The following is an 18,065-nucleotide window of genomic DNA, read 5'->3' as shown; positions in this document are numbered from 1 at the left end:
GTTTATGGTTAACGCGAAGTTCGTTTGAACTTCATAACGTGAGCATAATCACGATGGTTATAGTCCCTAGTAACTATACCTACTGATTACCGCGTTATCTAGGCTCAGTGACGAGTCGTAGCTTCGGCCAGAATGCGTTTTCTCGCGTATTTTGTATCCAAGCTACTTATAGGTATCAAAACCGTTTGTTTTGATACCAAACCTGTTTTCTAACTTAACTAAACATGTTTTGACATGTTTAGCTCGTCACTTTTTGGTTTAGTGCTTGTGTAGAGTCGTAAGTCAAGCGGACTAAACACCCGCTTAGACTTTCGAACACGACCCGTTTGGTCGATCATTAGGATCCGACCAAACATGTTTTGTGACCATAGTAGAGTAGGGAATAACCTTCCGAGGTTATACCTTATGGTCACTTAGGTTTAATAAGTCGCATGATAGGTAGTTATATGCCTTTAGTAAATTACCAAAATACCCTTTTCATACATAATTGGTAATTAAGCATATGTAACCTAAACTTTTGACACATAACTAATTATGTAACATAATTAAACATGTATGGGCATATAATACTTGTCACAGGACTAGTTAGACGTCTCGAACACGCTTTTGCGTGCACGACACGTTAAAGTAGCGTAAGCTACCTTAATGGGTCGCGATGGGTCGAAAGCACTTAGGTTAGGTTTCAATTTAGTATGTAGGCATTGTTAAATCAAGTCATATAAGTTCCAATAACTCATTTGGTTTACAAGACCTCATCCTATCCGATCCTCCGACTTAGGTCTGGTTTATTTATATAGTTATTAGGTTGCCGATTGATTCCGTGCTCCTTCTAGCTTTGCTTGGTTGTTGTTCAAAGACCACTAAGCATTCTCAGGCGAGTACATAGTTCCCCTATTTTACTGTTTTCGATTGTTTTGGGGTGATCCATATGTGTTAAATGATTTCAACGTTTAAACGATGTTTTTCAAAAACGATTAAGATGGTTTATATTAAAACTAATAACGATTTTGATAATATGAACAAGCTTGTTGGTTGTAATTACATAACGAATAATATCCATTAATTTTGGCCAAACCGACCAGTATTAGGTTATGGTACCATAGGATCTGACAAATCCCGCTATCAGACTGCACCCATGGTTATGTGTGGGTTAGGTGGGTAGCGACCGAATCTGTAATTGTTAACTTACCCTTTGGTGGTTAGTTAATGCGAGATGATTGTTAACTTACCCGTTGGTGGTTCGTTAATGCGAGATTGGCGATAGGCGAGTCACGAAGGTTTGGATATTATTAGCGAGGCGACCAAAAGTAGTTTTCACAAATTAAAACGAGGATGATTTAAACGATTTTAAACGAGTTAACGATTTTGAAACGATCTTAACGAGTTAAACGATTTGGGTAAACGATTGGTTTTTGGTTAGTGTTTAGATAACGAGACAGGTGTAATATGTTGAAAGCATGGTGGATACGCCGCTGGTACTTCCTATATATAAGTGTTTTCAACATATTACATACCGTGGCGTTATTTAGTTCACTTGGGTAAACGATTTTGAGACGATGTCACACAAACGAGGTTTTTTAAATACGAGTTTTGTTAACGAGTTTTTACGAGATTTTTACAAATTGATTTAACTAAATGTTTTGGGTTAAGAATCATGGCTATGAGATTTGATAACAAACTATAACCAATTTGATTTGAGTTGGTTATTTATGTTGTAATACACTTTTCAAAACAAGGTATGTATTTTGACTCTTGGGGTCTAACGAGGTACTACAACATATAAACTAGCCATGAATCCGACACTCTCATAAAACCTATATACTCGCCAGCATTTCTTTGCTGACTTTGTTTTCACATATGTTTCAGGTAATGTTGATTGATAGGATGCACTCACATAGGACTGGACAAGGCCTTAGTGACTTAATAACAATGATAGACTATGTTTAACTTATTTGTTAGATTTCAAGACGATGTAAATGTTTAATGTTTAATAAAACGAAACTTCAAATTTCCGTGTGTTTGAAACAATGATTCTGTTACAACACTCCCCGATGTTTCCGCCACGTTTTGTTGTTTTAACGTGGTCGGGGTGTGACAAGCTTATCCTTTAATAACTAAAACGCTTCTTCCTGTTTGATTCCCCAATCAAACTTCTTATCTTTTTGTGTGAGGAGCGTCAATGGTTGAGCGATCTTCGAAAAATCCTCAATGAACCTTCGATAGCAGCCAGCCAAACCCAAGAATTGTCGAATCTCGGTTGGCGTCTTTGGCGTTTCCCAATTCTTGATCGCTTCGATCTTGGTGGGGTCCACATGAATCCCATCTCCATTCATCACATGTCCAAGGAATTGGACTTCACGTAGCCAAAACTCGCACTTAGAGAATTTGGCATACAACTGTTCTTTCTTCAACAGCTCCAAAATGGCTCTTAGATGCTGTTCGTGCTCAGCCTCTATCTTTGAATAAATCAAAATATCATCGATAAAAACAATCACGAACTTATCCAAGTACGGCTTACAAACTCTGTTCATTAAATCCATAAAGACTGCAGGTGCGTTTGTCAATCCAAACGGCATAACTAGGAACTCGTAGTGTCCATAACGAGTTCTGAAGGCTGTCTTAGGGATACTTTCCTCTTGTATCCTTAACTGATGGTATCTAGATCGAAGATCGATCTTTGAGTAAAAGCTTGAACCTTGGAGTTGATCGAATAAATCATCGATCCTTGGCAGAGGATATCTATTCTTGATAGTCAACTTATTCAACTCCCGGTAGTCGATACACATACGGAAACTACCGTCTTTCTTTTTGAAAAATAAAACTGGAGCTCCCCAAGGTGAGAAGCTCGGTCTGATGAATCCTTTATCTAACAACTCTTGAAGTTGTGTCGACAATTCCTGCATCTCTGACGGTGCAAGTCTATAAGGTGCCCTAGCTACAGGCGCGGCGCCTGGAACTAAGTCAAAGCGGAAATCCACTTGCCTCTGGGGTGGCAATCCAGGCAAGTCCTCTGGGAAGACTTTCGGATATTCCCTCACGACAGGGATGTCTTCGATTTCGGCTCAGCAGCCTTCTTATCCACGATGTGTGCCAGGATGGCAGCACATCCCTTCTGTAAACCCTTTCGCGCTTTCAGGCAGCTGATAATTCTTAAAGGCGTATCTCGCTTTTCTCCATGAACTATAATTGTTTCACCATCTTCGGTTGGGATACGAACGACCTTTTCGTGACAAACAATTTCTGCCTTGTTGCCTGATAACCAATCCATTCCTACCACCACGTCGAAGCTCCCCAGCTGGACTGGTAGTAGATCCAAAGCAAACTCACGCTCTCCCAATTCGATTACGCAACCTCTGACCACTTCATTAGCTTCTACTAACTTTCCATTAGCCAATTCGATTGAGTAGGGAATATCTAACTTACTAGCGGCTAACCCAAGCATATTCTTAAACTCTAACAATACGAAGCTATAATCGTCACCAATATCAAATAAAACGGATGCAAAGCGTTGGTTTACAGGGAACGTACCAGTAACGACATTGGGATCCTGGCGCGCTTCCCTTGCTTCGATATTGAAAACTCTTCCACGGGCTTGGTTTAATTCTGGGCAGTTCCTCTTATAGTGCCCAATATCACCACAGTTAAAGCAACCTGGTCTTTGCCCGTTTCCACCTCCATTCCCAGCTTGATTGTTGTTGTTTCGGTTCGCATTACCAACTTGATTCACATTGATTCCCCGATTCCCATTTCCTCCATTGTTTCCTTGTGGGCGATTCCCATTTCCACCCGGTTATTGTTTCTATTTCCAAATCCTCCTTGGCCTCCCCGGCCAACAGTAGCCCAACAAGAATCCTTCGAGTGACCAGTTTTCCCACATGCTTCGCATACTTTTAAACCACATCGGCCAGAATGGTGACGCTGGCAGGTGTTGCACTTGGGATGGGTACCCATATACCCCTTTCCTTTCCTTCCACCACCAGCTGCAACCTGGACTGGTGCGCTTGGTTCTTCTTTCTTAACAACCCCACTAGTGCCTTGTTTGAAGTTCGAGAACTTTCGTTTGTTACCCCCGGATGACTCGACGTGAGTCTCCTTCTTCTTTGACTCAACATCAGAAAACTTGTTTAGGCGTATAGCCTCCTCAGTGAGAGCTACGCTTAGATCGATCGCCTCAGTGATTGTTGCCGGCTTTGAAGAGGTCACCATACTTATGATTTGAGGAGCTAAACCCCAAATGAAGCGCTCAATCCGCTTGAATTCTGGTGTGACCATGTAAGGTACCACATGTGACAGGTCGTGAAACCTTTGAACATACTCTGCGATTTTCGGACCTTCCATCTTCAGGTGCCAAAATTCAGTTTCTAACTTTTGAATTTCTGCACGAGAGCAATACTTTCTGCGCATGAGCTCTTTCAGCTCGTTCCAGGTCATTGCGTAAGCTGCGGCTTCTCCAAGAGTCTGGACTTGTAAATTCCACCATGACAGGGCTCCGTCCACGAATAGCCCAGAAATGTAAGTAACTTGCTGGTCTGGAGCGCATTTGCTCATGCGGAGAACTGACTCTGTCTTCTCGGCCCAACGAACAAAAGCAACAGGACCTCCGGTGCCGTCAAAGTTGACAGGCTTGCAGTCTAGGAACTACTTGTAGGTGCACTCTGCACATACGTTACAACATATGAGTGGCATTAGCAACCTTGCTAGAGATATCCAATTGTATCATGGTATGTCTTAACGACTTAGTATTACCATGAGGTGGATTGTTGTTGCCATTATTGCCAGAATTACTTCCGCTAGTTCCTCCTTGAGAGGCGGCGTACTGTGCGATGGCGGCCGCGATGACTTGTTGAAGCTCTGCCTCATTGGTAGGCATTCGTGTTTGACCTCTCGGTGGCATCTTCTAAAGATGTGTTTACGTTGGTCAGGTCATAGTAAAGTGTACGTATATAATGATAGCAATAATACATAACATCTCATGTTAATAAACCAATCACATAACATCCCATATTATAAATATATCAATCACACAACATCCCATGTCATAAAACATAAATAATCAACCAAACATCACATATGATGAGAATACTACGATTGCATTGCCATAAATCGAGACCACAAGGTAAAGTGTACAAGTACATATTTGTATCATACAATCATCAACGACTAAGGGCTACATCACCCAAGTCAAAAAATATCAAATCAGTGTCAATACATCCCATATACATAACAACAAAAGTCAGGATCAATATGCAGTCTCCAAAAGCGGTGCAGTCTGTGCAATCGCCGTCTTCTCAACAAAAGTCCACCCGTGCTGTACAAAATAGCCCTACGTTGATGGCGGTGGAGGAGGGGGAAAATGAGAGTAGAACAAACGGCGCATGTGGAGCCAATCCTCCTCCATGGCTCGGTGAGAACGCAACAAGGAAGCAATTTGCTGCTCCTATGTCCAAAAACGTGCAGCAGAGTCTGGTGATAACGGTCGAGGGGGATGCGAAATAGCAGGGTGGGTCTGACCCTGGCACTGGCATGGGGGTCTCTGAGCTCTCTCGAGCTCCTTTATGTGTCGCGTAAGTGCCTCCTGCTGGACTACGAATGACATGAGAATGTCCTCAACAGAATATCCCATATGAAAAGGGTGATAGGGATCAGACAGTGGCATGATGGGTGGTGACGTCCAAAGAAGAGGCTCACTAGCTGGAGTAAAAGGTGGCACAGAAAATGGTGGAACAGGGGGAACAATAGAAGAAAACTGTGGTATAACCGGGACAAATGTCGGCACATGACCGAAGGGATGAGTCAAGGAACCCTCTCCCGGGCGCAATGGCGAGGTAATCTGACGGAACATAACAGGTAAGTCGGTATGGTAAACACTGGTAGTATGAACGGGATGCATAGGAACCTCAGGAGGAACTGACACAGGGGCTGGAACGGGCGTAACTGGTACCACCAAAGGCGGGTACTTGTCATCATCATCAATCCACCCATTCCGGGTGTGCGCATAACGGGGATCAATATGAGTCGCAAATAGTGCATGGTCGGGCTCCAAAGGAACAGGATTAGGAAGAGGAGCGACAACGTACATCAGCGATGAGAGGGGCATCAACCTGAGCATCAGCAATAGCATGATCACCCTCCAATAGTGAAGCATCAATAGGGTGATCATCAACAGGTAGATCAGCAATCACAAGATCAATAATGGGTACGTCAGCATGAATAGGGTCATGCTCGAACACGGGGTCATGAGCGTCAACTGGCTCAAGGGCCACAACAGGCTCTGGGTCATCGAACTCTATCTCAAAATCTGTGTGATCAGCAAACACAGGGTCAACTGGGGCAACCGGGTCCTCCATAGGCTGATCCAGGTGTATAAACTCAATGTCCTGATCCGGATCAAACCCAGGGGGAAAGACATGGTCAGAACCCTCATCAATGTGGTGATCAAAGGCGAAGCTCGGGGCAGGTGCAGCAGATGATGCCCTATCGGGATCTGAGTCATGAGAATAGTGTTGCGCACCCTGCGCGTGCGACAGTGCAGAGGCCACATACTCGAAAGAGTCTGGGACGGGTGAATGAGCAGGTGACTCCTCAGCAGGAGCATCTGCGAGCAGCAAAGGATCACCGGCAGCTATAAGGGCCTTGCCCTCAACATCATCCTCTAGTGGTTCGTCGTCAAACAAATCAACGTTGTCGTCAGCGTCAACGTCAAGGAGCATATCAAGAACAGGATAAGCGGCAAGAGGTATAGGGGCAGGGATCTCCACGAGCGGCAAATCCCAAGCAAAAGGGCCATCAGCGGGCTCGGCGACAACATCGGGTAGCGCGAAGGGCTGAAAATCATCCTCATCCGTGCTGGTGGAGTCCGAAGTGTGTACCTCATGCTCCGATGACGCTCGGTCGTCTGATACGATGGGCATAGGGCCCGTAGTGTCCGACTCACCAGTGCTTGATGAATCCATAGTGTCTATAACACAACCACAAATATGCACAAATAACCAATCATACAATCAGATAAACATATTAGTCACCAGTTAAGCAATCAAATAGTTCTCCTAGTCCCACTAGCCTCCCAGCCTCCCAGACTGATCTTCCTAGTCCCACTAGCCTCCCAGCCTCCCAGATTGCTTTTCCAAGTCCCACTAGCCTCCCAGCCTCCCAGACTGCTCTTCCTAGTCCCACTATCCTCCCAGCCTCCCAGACTGCTCTTCCTAGTCCCACTAGACAACTACCTCGGCCTCCCAGACCGAGCCTCAGCCTCCCAGACTGAGCCTATAACTAATAAATAAAATGTGCTCAACATTTGTTTGTAAAAAACATTTTGGATCTGGACTTAAGTGGTATACAGTGTAAAAATGTTTTCGTGAGAGCCCTAGTGATCATAGTCTAGACTCGAGAAGGAAATCCTAGTTCGCTATGATCAGAGCTCTGATACCAAGCTGTCACACCCTGGCTTTGCGGAAGCGTGGGTTTATTTGGTGTGACTTCTTAATACCATAGCTTAATCATAACAAAGCTATATGAAAATAAAACCATGCAGATCATCCATTGATTTAAGTTTTAAAACAAGAGTAACATAACATTGTCTTAAGGCGTCGACACATGCAACAGAAATTACAACCTAACAACATAAAACATTGTTTGAAAGACACAACCACAAACTTAAAATAAACGCCGTTTAAGACTTGCGACTCGTCCAGGTAAAAGTCGCAATCCCTAAACGTGGATGATCCCATACTCTAACGCATCGTAGCATACCGTGCCAGAATCCTTAGTTCCCTGAAATACATGTAAGTTGGAAAAATCAACAAAAATTGTTGAGCGAGTTCATGTGTAGTGAGTATGTAAAACCTTTGTAAGTATAAAATCCTGGTATGTAGCAAATAAGGAAAAAGAGATCACCAATGGTTCGCAAGGCCATTGATATGTGTGAAGTGCTGTAGGAAGACTCAAACCTAGCGGATTTTGTGTTGGGCACAAAGTCACCTCGAGGTCCGTTCTGCTGGGCCTGGGGCTGGGCTCGCTACACCCAGATAGATCTACCGCTACTGTCCCTCGGTCCTACAATGAAGATTAATGGCCTCAAGTTGCACCTACCCACTCACATGATCTAAGTAGTAGCCCTCCTTATGCTAACTATACCATGTATAAAGTACTCGTAAATATAGTAACATGTATTTCACCCCCGCAGTTTAGAAAACTGAAAACAGTTAAGAGAAAAGGGGGACATGAACTCACAGTGGTGCGTCTCTAACAAGGAAATCTCCTGGTCAACCTGTTGTGCGACGACCTACACGTACTAACTCTTATTAGACGAACGGCCGTGCCTTAGCTTAAGGTTTAAGTTTTTGGGAAATAGTTAGACAACTATTTCGTGTTTACACTTCGTAATTATTTGGTAAATATATTCCTTCCCAAGGATGGGGGCTTTAATACGTTTACGTTTGTGAATTTTCGTAATATATTATTAAGTCTCACTTAAAATATATTTTAATTCTTTCTCCAAAATATAAATATTTTTCCCAAAAATATTATATTTTATTACATATAATTTTTCCCAAAATAATACCTTTGTCAAAATACGCGTTCACTAGTATTTTTCCGTAAATGCGTAAGTTACGTTTAAAGATCGGGGGTATTAATAATACCGTTGTAACTTAATATTTATTGTGAAGGCGTTCGTATTATTTTGGAGTCGTTAGCATTTAGTAATATTATTTTTACCCTAAAAATAATATTTGTATAGTTCACAAAATAATCATAAAAATCTCACAAGTGTTGTTATGAAAAATGTATACTAAATATATATTTATCAAGTTTTATTTTGTGAAAATCCCACCTCCGACACTTAGAAATTTTGTAATAAAAATCGTGGCGAAATTTATTTGGAAAACAAGTTGAAAATATATCCATAGCACTTGTGATAAAAATATTTACAAGTGTTAGATTTTTGGAAAAATTTCGCCAGAGTTTCCTCTGTAACTGGAGGTGGCCACGCTTTCTAGCGTATCATTTTCTTTAAAAATTCAATTCAACAATTTTTCTCAATCAACAACAAACAATATTCAAACCATCAAACTAGTCAAAAATAGATATAAATCGCAAAAATACATGAACTTGTGGTTCGCGTAAAATATGTAGTAATTTCCCCATATTTGTAGTAGACCTTTTTATAAATAAGCTTGGTTTCTTGAGAATCTCGTTTTTAAAGAAAATACATTTCCACAACTTCTTGTCACAATTTACAAAAATAATTCTTTGTCAAAACATCTTGTTACACAAGTGTCTACACACTCGTGTGTTCACAAAAATCACCCTTGTTTAGGAAAGATCCGGTTTAGAAAATATGATTTCACTTGACACTTGCTCCTTTGATAATACCACTTGTAGATCCGTAGATCTACTAGTTTAGAACTCCATTTCATAAGAAAAATTATTTTTACACAAGTTCATGTTTATGTTGGAAAGGGTTCGTCATCTAGAAACTTTACAACTAAACATAAGGCTAGTTCATGTTTTGTGAATATGATCTAGCGGGTTTGATGACGATCCATTCCCATACTAGCAATCAACAACCAAAAATAATCATAACAATACTAGTTTTATAAGTTTTACACTAATATTCATCTATTATCCACCTTGTTCATCTTCTTTAGTAGACTTTTAGTTTTGTTCTTACATGTTCATGAATTTCAACCGACAAAGTTCATATTAACCACTTTAGAATAGATCAAAAAGGCGTTTAGAGTCACTTACTACTAGCTCGAGGCTAGGGAAGAAACTAGTCGAAAAATGGGTGGTTAAAAGCAATGTGGTGAGGTCCTTGCAATTCCGTATGCACCGAGCCTCTTCGTATGAACCCTTTCACACTTGAATGTATATAAAATGGCAATAATGAAATTGGAAAATGATGGTGGATGTGAGGTAGCTCTCGGTCGTGAGGTTCAAGAGAGGGGAGTGAGATGATTTTTTTTTTGTTTAGTGGTGTGTAAGTTATGATGGACTAATGTTATTACTTATAGGCCAAACTTCACTAGTTAACCAAAGGATATTGTGTAGGGGTGATATTAGGCCATGAGATTATTATAATCAAAAGTTGGTGGTGAGTTCCTTACATGGGGAAAACCGACGGTTGGGGGGTTTGGGGTTAGCAATTGGATTTCAACTTCATAGTTTAGGTAATATTTTGTTTAGTTAGGAATTTAATTTAGTGTAGTTTGTGTGTAATATATTATAAAGGGTGTTAGGGTATTCGGGTTAATTCCGGTTGTACGGTTGGATATTACTCCGTTAAGGTGCTAAATAAGTGTATAAAGTGTCGTTAATATTATTTTTAGTGACACAATTTTTTCCCGACACTTTGGAAAGTGTCTAGTAATATTTTTCTCATGTTTTGGCACTTTACTAGTCAGCTAAATGCTGAATTTTTATTTAAAGTGCAGAATTTTGTACTTAAAGTACGTCTTAGGCATATCCGGTGACTATAAATATCACCTAGTAACGCAGTTCTACAACCCTCATATCCTTACACTCTCTACTAGTGTAGTAAACTATCTCTGGCTCATACAGGCCTTAGAGGCAGTGTCTGCCTGATGCTGGCTATGTCAGCACGTTTACTGGGTTATCCGTTCATTGTGCTATTGTGCTTTTGTGCATCATGTTTGTCACTAATGTTCTGTATGTAAATAATGGAGTGACAGCAAATAAAGTATGATGAAAGTAAGTACATGTATCAGTATTCAAGTAGCAGTTTATCCTCAATTTCAAGCAAGCACAGTAATTAAGCAGTAATTAAATATTAATTGAGTCGTACGGATACCTGGTTTGGTGAGGGTTGTCACAAGAGTTGAGTAAGCTAGACATCCCTTATCCTATAGAACATGCAAATGGTAAATTAGTCGGATCGAGGGAAGTCATTAGAGGTTGCACACTTGAACTTGGAGCGCAAAAAGATTCAATATCAATATTTGACCCGTTCATTTGGGTAGTTTTGACGTAGTTGTCGACATGGATTGATTGTTCGACAACCGGGCGAAAGTGGTTTGTCATGAGAAAAGCATATGCATCCCCCTGCCAAACGAAGAGACGCTCTTAGTTCACGGAGGGAAGTGCAAAACACCATTACAAATCATCAATTGTATGAAGGCCCAGAAGTGCCTATGAAAAGCTTGTATAGCCTTTCTAGCTCATGCAGGTGACAAGAAAATTGAGGAGCCTAAGTTGGAAGATATACCCGTTGTGAAGGAGTCCCTCGAAGTCTTTCCGGATGACTTGCCAGGACTGCTTCTGCAACGACAAGTCTAGTTTCGCATTGATTTGGTGTCGGGAGCCATACCAGTGGTGAAATCTCCCTACCGATTAACTCCGTCCGAGATGCAAGAGTTATCTACACAACTTCAAGAGTTGTTAGATAAGGGATTTTTTAGACCGAGTTTCTCACCTTGGGGAGCTCTAGTATTATTTCTCAAGAAGAAGGACGGGAGCTTACAGATGTGCATATGAGTTGAACAAACTTACGATAAAGAACTGAAACCCCCTACCGAGGATTGACGATTTATTCGATCAATTGCAAGGCTCAAGCTTCTACTCCAAAATTGATCTAAGATTCGAGTGTCATCAGTTGCGGATACAAGAGGGAAGCATATACAAGAGCTCCTTTCGAACTCGTTATGGTCACTACGAGTTTCTTGTTATGCCATTCGGCTTAACAAACGTACTGGCGGTATTTATGGATCTGATGAACTGCGTATGCAATCCGTACTTAGATAAGTTCGTGATAGTATTTATCGATGATATATTGATATATTCATGACAGAAGAACATGGACAACATCTACCAACTATTCTGGAACTTCTTAAAAAGAAAAACTTTATGCAAAAGTTTTCAAATGTGAATTTTGGATTCGCGGTGTACAATTTCTCGGACACGTTGTGAACGAGAAAGGAATACATGTTGATCCATCTAAGATCGAGGCGATCAAGAATTGGGAAGCCCCAAAGACCCCAACCGAAGTGCGACAATTCTTGGGATTAGCGGGCTACTACACGAGATTCATAGAGAACTTTTCAAAAGTTGCTCAACTGATAACGTCGCTGACACAAGAAGATAAGAAGTTTGAGTGGGGCAAGAAACAGGAAATGGTGTTCTTGTCACACCCTGGCTTTGCGGAAGCGTGGTTATTTTGGTGTGACTTCTTAATACCATAGCTTAATCATAACAAGCTATATGAATTAAAAATATGCAAGATCATCCATTGATAAATAAAATATTAAACATTGTCTTAACGGGTTAACACCCAACAACCATAACTTGTCTAAACATTACAAATGCAAACTTAAAGTAAACATGATTCAGGGACTGTGACTTGTCCAGGAAAGAGCCACAAGTCTCGAACCCTGGATGACCTCAGGCCTAATGCAGCGGAAAACAAGCCATACCGCGCCAGATCGTTAGTTTCCTGAAATACATGTAAGTTGAAAAATCAACAATAATGTTGAGCGAGTTCATGCGATAGTGAGTAAATAAACCTTTATCTTTATCAAAAACCTGGTATGTAGCAAATAAGGAAAAAGAGATCACCAATGGTTTGCAAGGCCATTGATATGTGTGAAGTGCAAGTAGGGATGACTCAAACCTAGCGGATTTATGCGTCGGGCACTAAGTCACCCCGAGGTCCGTTCAGCTGGACCTGGGGCTGGGCTCGCTACACCCAGATAGATCTACCGCTCATGTCCCTCGGTCCTACTATGAGGATTAATGGCCTCAAGTTTCCGCCTACCCACTCACATGATCAAAGTAACAAACCTCCTTACGCTAACCATACCATGTATAAACATATTCATAATCATAGTAACATGTATTTCACCCCCGCAGTTTAGAAAACTGAAAACAGTTAAGAGAAAAGGGGGACATGAACTCACAGTCAGTGCGTAGCTAAACCAAGCACTCCAAATGTCCGAAAGCTGTGCAACGACCTACATGTGCTAATTCTATTAGACGGATGGCCGTGTTTTAGCTTTATAGTTAAATTTTCGGGAAACAGTTAGTCAACCGTTCCTTGTATATATTTGATAGTAAATCTCCTTCCCAAGGATGGGGGAATTAATACATGTGCGTTTATGATATTAAGTCTCACTTAATATATTATATTTCTCATTCCAAAATATAATTATTTTTCTCAAAAATAATATATTTTCTCTTCGCATAATACCTTCCAAAATAATACGTTGACAATATTCGCATTTATGAATACTTCCGTATAAAGCGTAAGTTACGTTTTGGCGATTTAGTGGTAATAATAATTACCGTTGTAACTTATATGTTTGTCGTGTAGGCGTTGGTATTATTTTGGGTTCGACAAAGTTTGTAAATATTATTTTTACTCTAAAAATAATATTTATATATTTTCACAAAATAATCATAAACAGTGTGGTGAAAAATATATTTATCGAATAAATATTTATCACGTTTAGTTTTTGTGAAAATCCCACCTCCGATTATTTAATAAACAAAGTCATGGCGAAATGTATTTTGAAAACATCTCAAAATAGTTTAAATAATTCTAAGTGTTAGATTTTAGAAAAATTTCGCCAGAGTTTCCCCTGTAACTAGAGGTGGCCACGCTTTCAAGCGTATCATTTTCTTTTACAAAATCACTTCAACAATTTCTTTAATCAACCAATCAAGTTCCGATACTTCAAACTAGTTTCAATACATCAAATTTGTAGACTAGTATGTAAAATCGCATTGTTACATGAACTTGTAATTTTTCCGAAAGTCGTAATGTAGATCACCTTATATTTAGTGGATCTATGTATAAAATAGTTTAGTCTTGTAAAAACCCCGTTTTTAGAACAAATCATCCTTTACAACTTCCCGACAATTTTTATAAAAATCGTTATTTTGTCGGATCTTTCGTTTCACAAGTGTTTATACACTTGTAGTTTGTAAAAATCATATTTGTTAACATGTCATCCAACTTTTATAAAACATAATTTACTCGACACTTGGTTCTACGAATATACCACTTGTACATACGTAGATCGGCTCGTTTTAAATACTATTTTACAAGTCAAAATACTTTTACACAAGTTCATGTTTCTCGTGTGGTGGAGTTTCACCTTTTAACCCTTGTACCAATAGAAACAAGCGTATGTCAAGATTCGTGATCTTAACAAAGTCGGGTTAAACGATGATAAGAGCCACCACAACGTAGATCGGGCCTCAATAATCAACATATTCGAATACTACGACTTTTACACGCGTTATAAGCTTTTAACCAACAATATTCAAGTTTTAGTAGCCTTTAAAGATTCAAAACGCATGATTCCAACTTTTAACCGTTAAAAATCATATTAACCACTTTAGATACGCTCGAGAGTGAGTTTTAAACATTATACCTCTAGCTCGGGGCTAGGGAAGAATCTAGTCGAAAATGGCGTGGATAAAAGCAAATGAACGAGGCCCTTCCACTTCCGCTTGCTTCAAGCTTCCTTATACGTGACCCGAACACCTTGTATAAGCTTGGAATGGATGAATCAAGAACCGACAATGGAGGTGTGTGTGTGTGGGTAGTTTCGGCCGAGAGAGAGGAGAGCAAGAGAGAGAGTGAAGTTGGTGATTTGTGGTGAAGACTCTAATGTGTTATGTGTTGATTTTATAGACAAAATTTTGATAATCGTCCAACGGTTTACAAGTCCTCTAGATATCCACGAAATCTAATATAATAATCAAAAAGTGTACTCCTAGTTCCATGAGGATGGAACCGGCCCAAAGGGGGGGGGGGGGTATCCGGTTGGATCTCGATTGTTCAGTTAATGTTCAGTTATGTTAAGTTGGTTAGTTTTAGAGATTAACCCCGTTAATTGCGTGACGCGTTATAAAGCGGGTGTTAGGGTAATCAGGGACCCTAACTGGCTCAGAAAAAGGCTAACAATATTTCTGGCAATATTTTTATGTTCCGGGTATAGTCCGGTTGTTCGGTTGGATAGTAATCCGTTAAAGTGCTTAAGTAATCCTTTAAGCGTCGTAATTAATATTTTTAGCGACACAATTTATTCTGTAAAGTGTCAGGAATATTTCCTCATATTTTGGCACTTTATTAATTAGCTAGAAGCTAGTATGTTGATAAAAGTGCTGTGTCTTGTGCTTAGAGTACGTTTTAGGCACATCCAATCTCTGTATCTTATTCCTAGAGACGCATTTTAACAACCCTTGTATCCCTACACACACTATGGGTGTAGTAAAATATTTCTGGCTCATTCAGGCCTTTAGAGGCAGTGTCTGCCTGATGCTGGCTATATCAGCATGTTCAATAGGTTATCCGTTCAAATGCTACTGTGCTTTTGTGCATCATGTTTGTCACTAGAGTTCAGTAAGTAAATAATGTAGTGACGGAAATCAAAGTATGATGCAGATATGTACAAGTATCAAAAATCAAGTAGCAGTTTATCAGAAATCTCAGTTAAGCACAGTAATTAGGCAACAATTAATAGTTAATTAAGTCGTACGGATACCTGGTTTTGTGAGGGTTGTCACATTCTCCCCCCGTTAAATAAATTTCATCCCGAAATTTTAAATTCTGCTTGTAGAAGCAGGGTTCTCAGGAAATAAGTGGGGGTATTTCTCTTTCATTCGGTTTTCACGCTCCCAGGTGAACTCAGGACCATGTCTAGCATTCCAGCGAACCTTGACGAGCTTGACACTGCTCCGGCGGGTCTTGTTCACTTTCCAATCTGTGACCTCGACAGGTTCTTCAACGAAGTGGAGTGTGTCATCAATATGAATTTCGTCGGTAGGAATGGCAACATTAACTTGAGTTGGACTTCTCTTCAGATTAGATACATGAAATGTATCGTGAACATTATTCAGTTCGGCAGGTAGATCCAACTTGTATGCTACAGTCCCAATTCTTTCCAAAACCTTGAAAGGACCAATGTAGCGCGGATTCAACTTCCCACGCTTCCCAAAGCGTGCCACACCCTTCCAGGGTGATACCTTCAACAAAACCATATCCCCAACCTCAAACTCCTGAGGTTTCCTTTTCAGATCTGCGTAGGTCTTCTGACGGTCACGAGCCGCGCTAATGCGATCTCGAATCTGCGCAATCTTATCTGTAGTTTCCTGAACTACATCGGGACCTACCAATTGTCTATCACCCGCGTCAGACCAACAGAGCGGCGACCTGCACTTGCACCCATATAAAGCTTCGAATGGTGCGGCACCAATACTGGTGTGGTAGCTGTTGTTGTATGAAAACTCAACCAGGGGTAAATGCTTATCCCAGCTACCGCCTAAATCCATCACACATGCTCTCAGCATGTCCTCCAACGTCTGAATCGTCCGCTCGCTTTGACCGTCGGTCTGCGGGTGAAAAGCTGTGCTCATATTCAGCTTTGAGCCAAAAGCTTCCTGGAAGGATTGCCATATCCTCGATACGAACCTCCCGTCTCTATCCGAAATAATCGAGAGAGGTACTCCATGGCGTGTAACAATCTCTCTCATGTAGATTTCAGCCAATTTGCTTGTATTATCCTTTTCGCGGATAGGTAAGAAGTGTGCTGACTTCGTTAAGCGATCCACTATCACCCAGATAGTGTCATGGCCTTTTGGCGTTCTTGGCAACTTCGTAATAAAATCCATGGAGATTTCTTCCCACTTCCACTTGGGAATTTTTGGTTGCTGCAGAAGTCCCGAAGGCTTCTGGTATTCCGCCACCAGTTAAACATTTGCTCACGTAAATAGCAACATCACCTTTCATCCTAGGCCACCAGTAATAATCCTTAAGATCCTGGTACATCTTATCCGCTCCAGGGTGGATAGAGTACCGCGACTTGTGAGCTTCATCAAAGATAACCTCTCTTAAACCACCAAACAGAGGAACCCAAATCCTTTTCTCAAAACACAACGTTCCTTCCCTGTTTGGCACCAAAATCTTCTCCATCCCACGGAGATATTCTTCCTCAAGGTTTCCCTCCTTGAGAGCTTCCTTCTGTGCTGCACGAACGCGCGAGGAAAGGTCGGTTTGAATTATCATTTCCATAGCCCTAACCCTTATGGGCTTGATTCTCTCTTTACGACTTAGGGCATCAGCGACCACATTCGCCTTCCCTGGATGATACTTGATCTCGCAGTCGTAATCGTTCAACAACTCGACCCATCGCCTTTGCCTCATATTCAACTCCTTCTGATTGAATATATGCTGGAGGCTCTTGTGATCTGTGAAGATTGTGCACTTTGTACCGTAAAGGTAGTGTCTCCAGATCTTCAAGGCAAAAACCACTGCACCAAGCTCCAAATCATGAGTGGTATAGTTCTTTTCGTGCACCTTCAGTTGGCGTGATGCGTAGGCGATAACCTTTTGACGTTGCATCAACACACAACCCAATCCTTGACGCGATGCGTCGCAGTATACCACGAAATCATCAGTACCTTCTGGTAGAGCTAATATTGGCGCGTTGCAAAGCTTATCCTTCAATGTCTGAAACGCTTCATCCTGTTTGATTCCCCAATCAAACTTCTTATCTTTCTGCGTGAGGAGTGTCAATGGTTGAGCGATCTTTGAAAAGTTCTCGATGAACCTTCGATAATAGCCAGCCAAACCCAAGAATTGCCGAATCTCGGTTGGCGTTTTTGGCGTTTCCCAATCTTTGATCGCCTCGATCTTGGTTGGATCCACGTGGATTCCATCTCCATTCACCACGTGCCCAAGGAATTGCACTTCCCTTAGCCAAAACTCACACTTAGAGAACTTGGCGTATAACTGTTCTTTCTTCAGCAGCTCCAGAATAGCTCTAAGATGCTGCTCGTGCTCAGCCTTCGTCTTTGAATAAATCAAGATGTCGTCGATGAATACAATCACGAACTTATCCAGGTATGGCTTACAAACTCGGTTCATCAAATCCATGAACACTGCAGGTGCGTTTGTTAATCCAAACGGCATAACGAGGAACTCGTAGTGTCCATATCGAGTTCTGAAGGCTGTCTTCGAGATACTCTCCTCCTGTATCCGTAGCTGATGGTATCCAGATCGAAGATCGATCTTTGAATAGAAGCTTGAACCTTGAAGCTGGTCG

Source organism: Helianthus annuus, chromosome 16 (genome assembly GCF_002127325.2).
Source record: "Helianthus annuus cultivar XRQ/B chromosome 16, HanXRQr2.0-SUNRISE, whole genome shotgun sequence".
Classification (NCBI taxonomy): domain Eukaryota; kingdom Viridiplantae; phylum Streptophyta; class Magnoliopsida; order Asterales; family Asteraceae; genus Helianthus; species Helianthus annuus.
The sequence above is the reverse complement of the archived record's forward strand: the minus strand, read 5'-3'. Positions refer to the sequence as shown.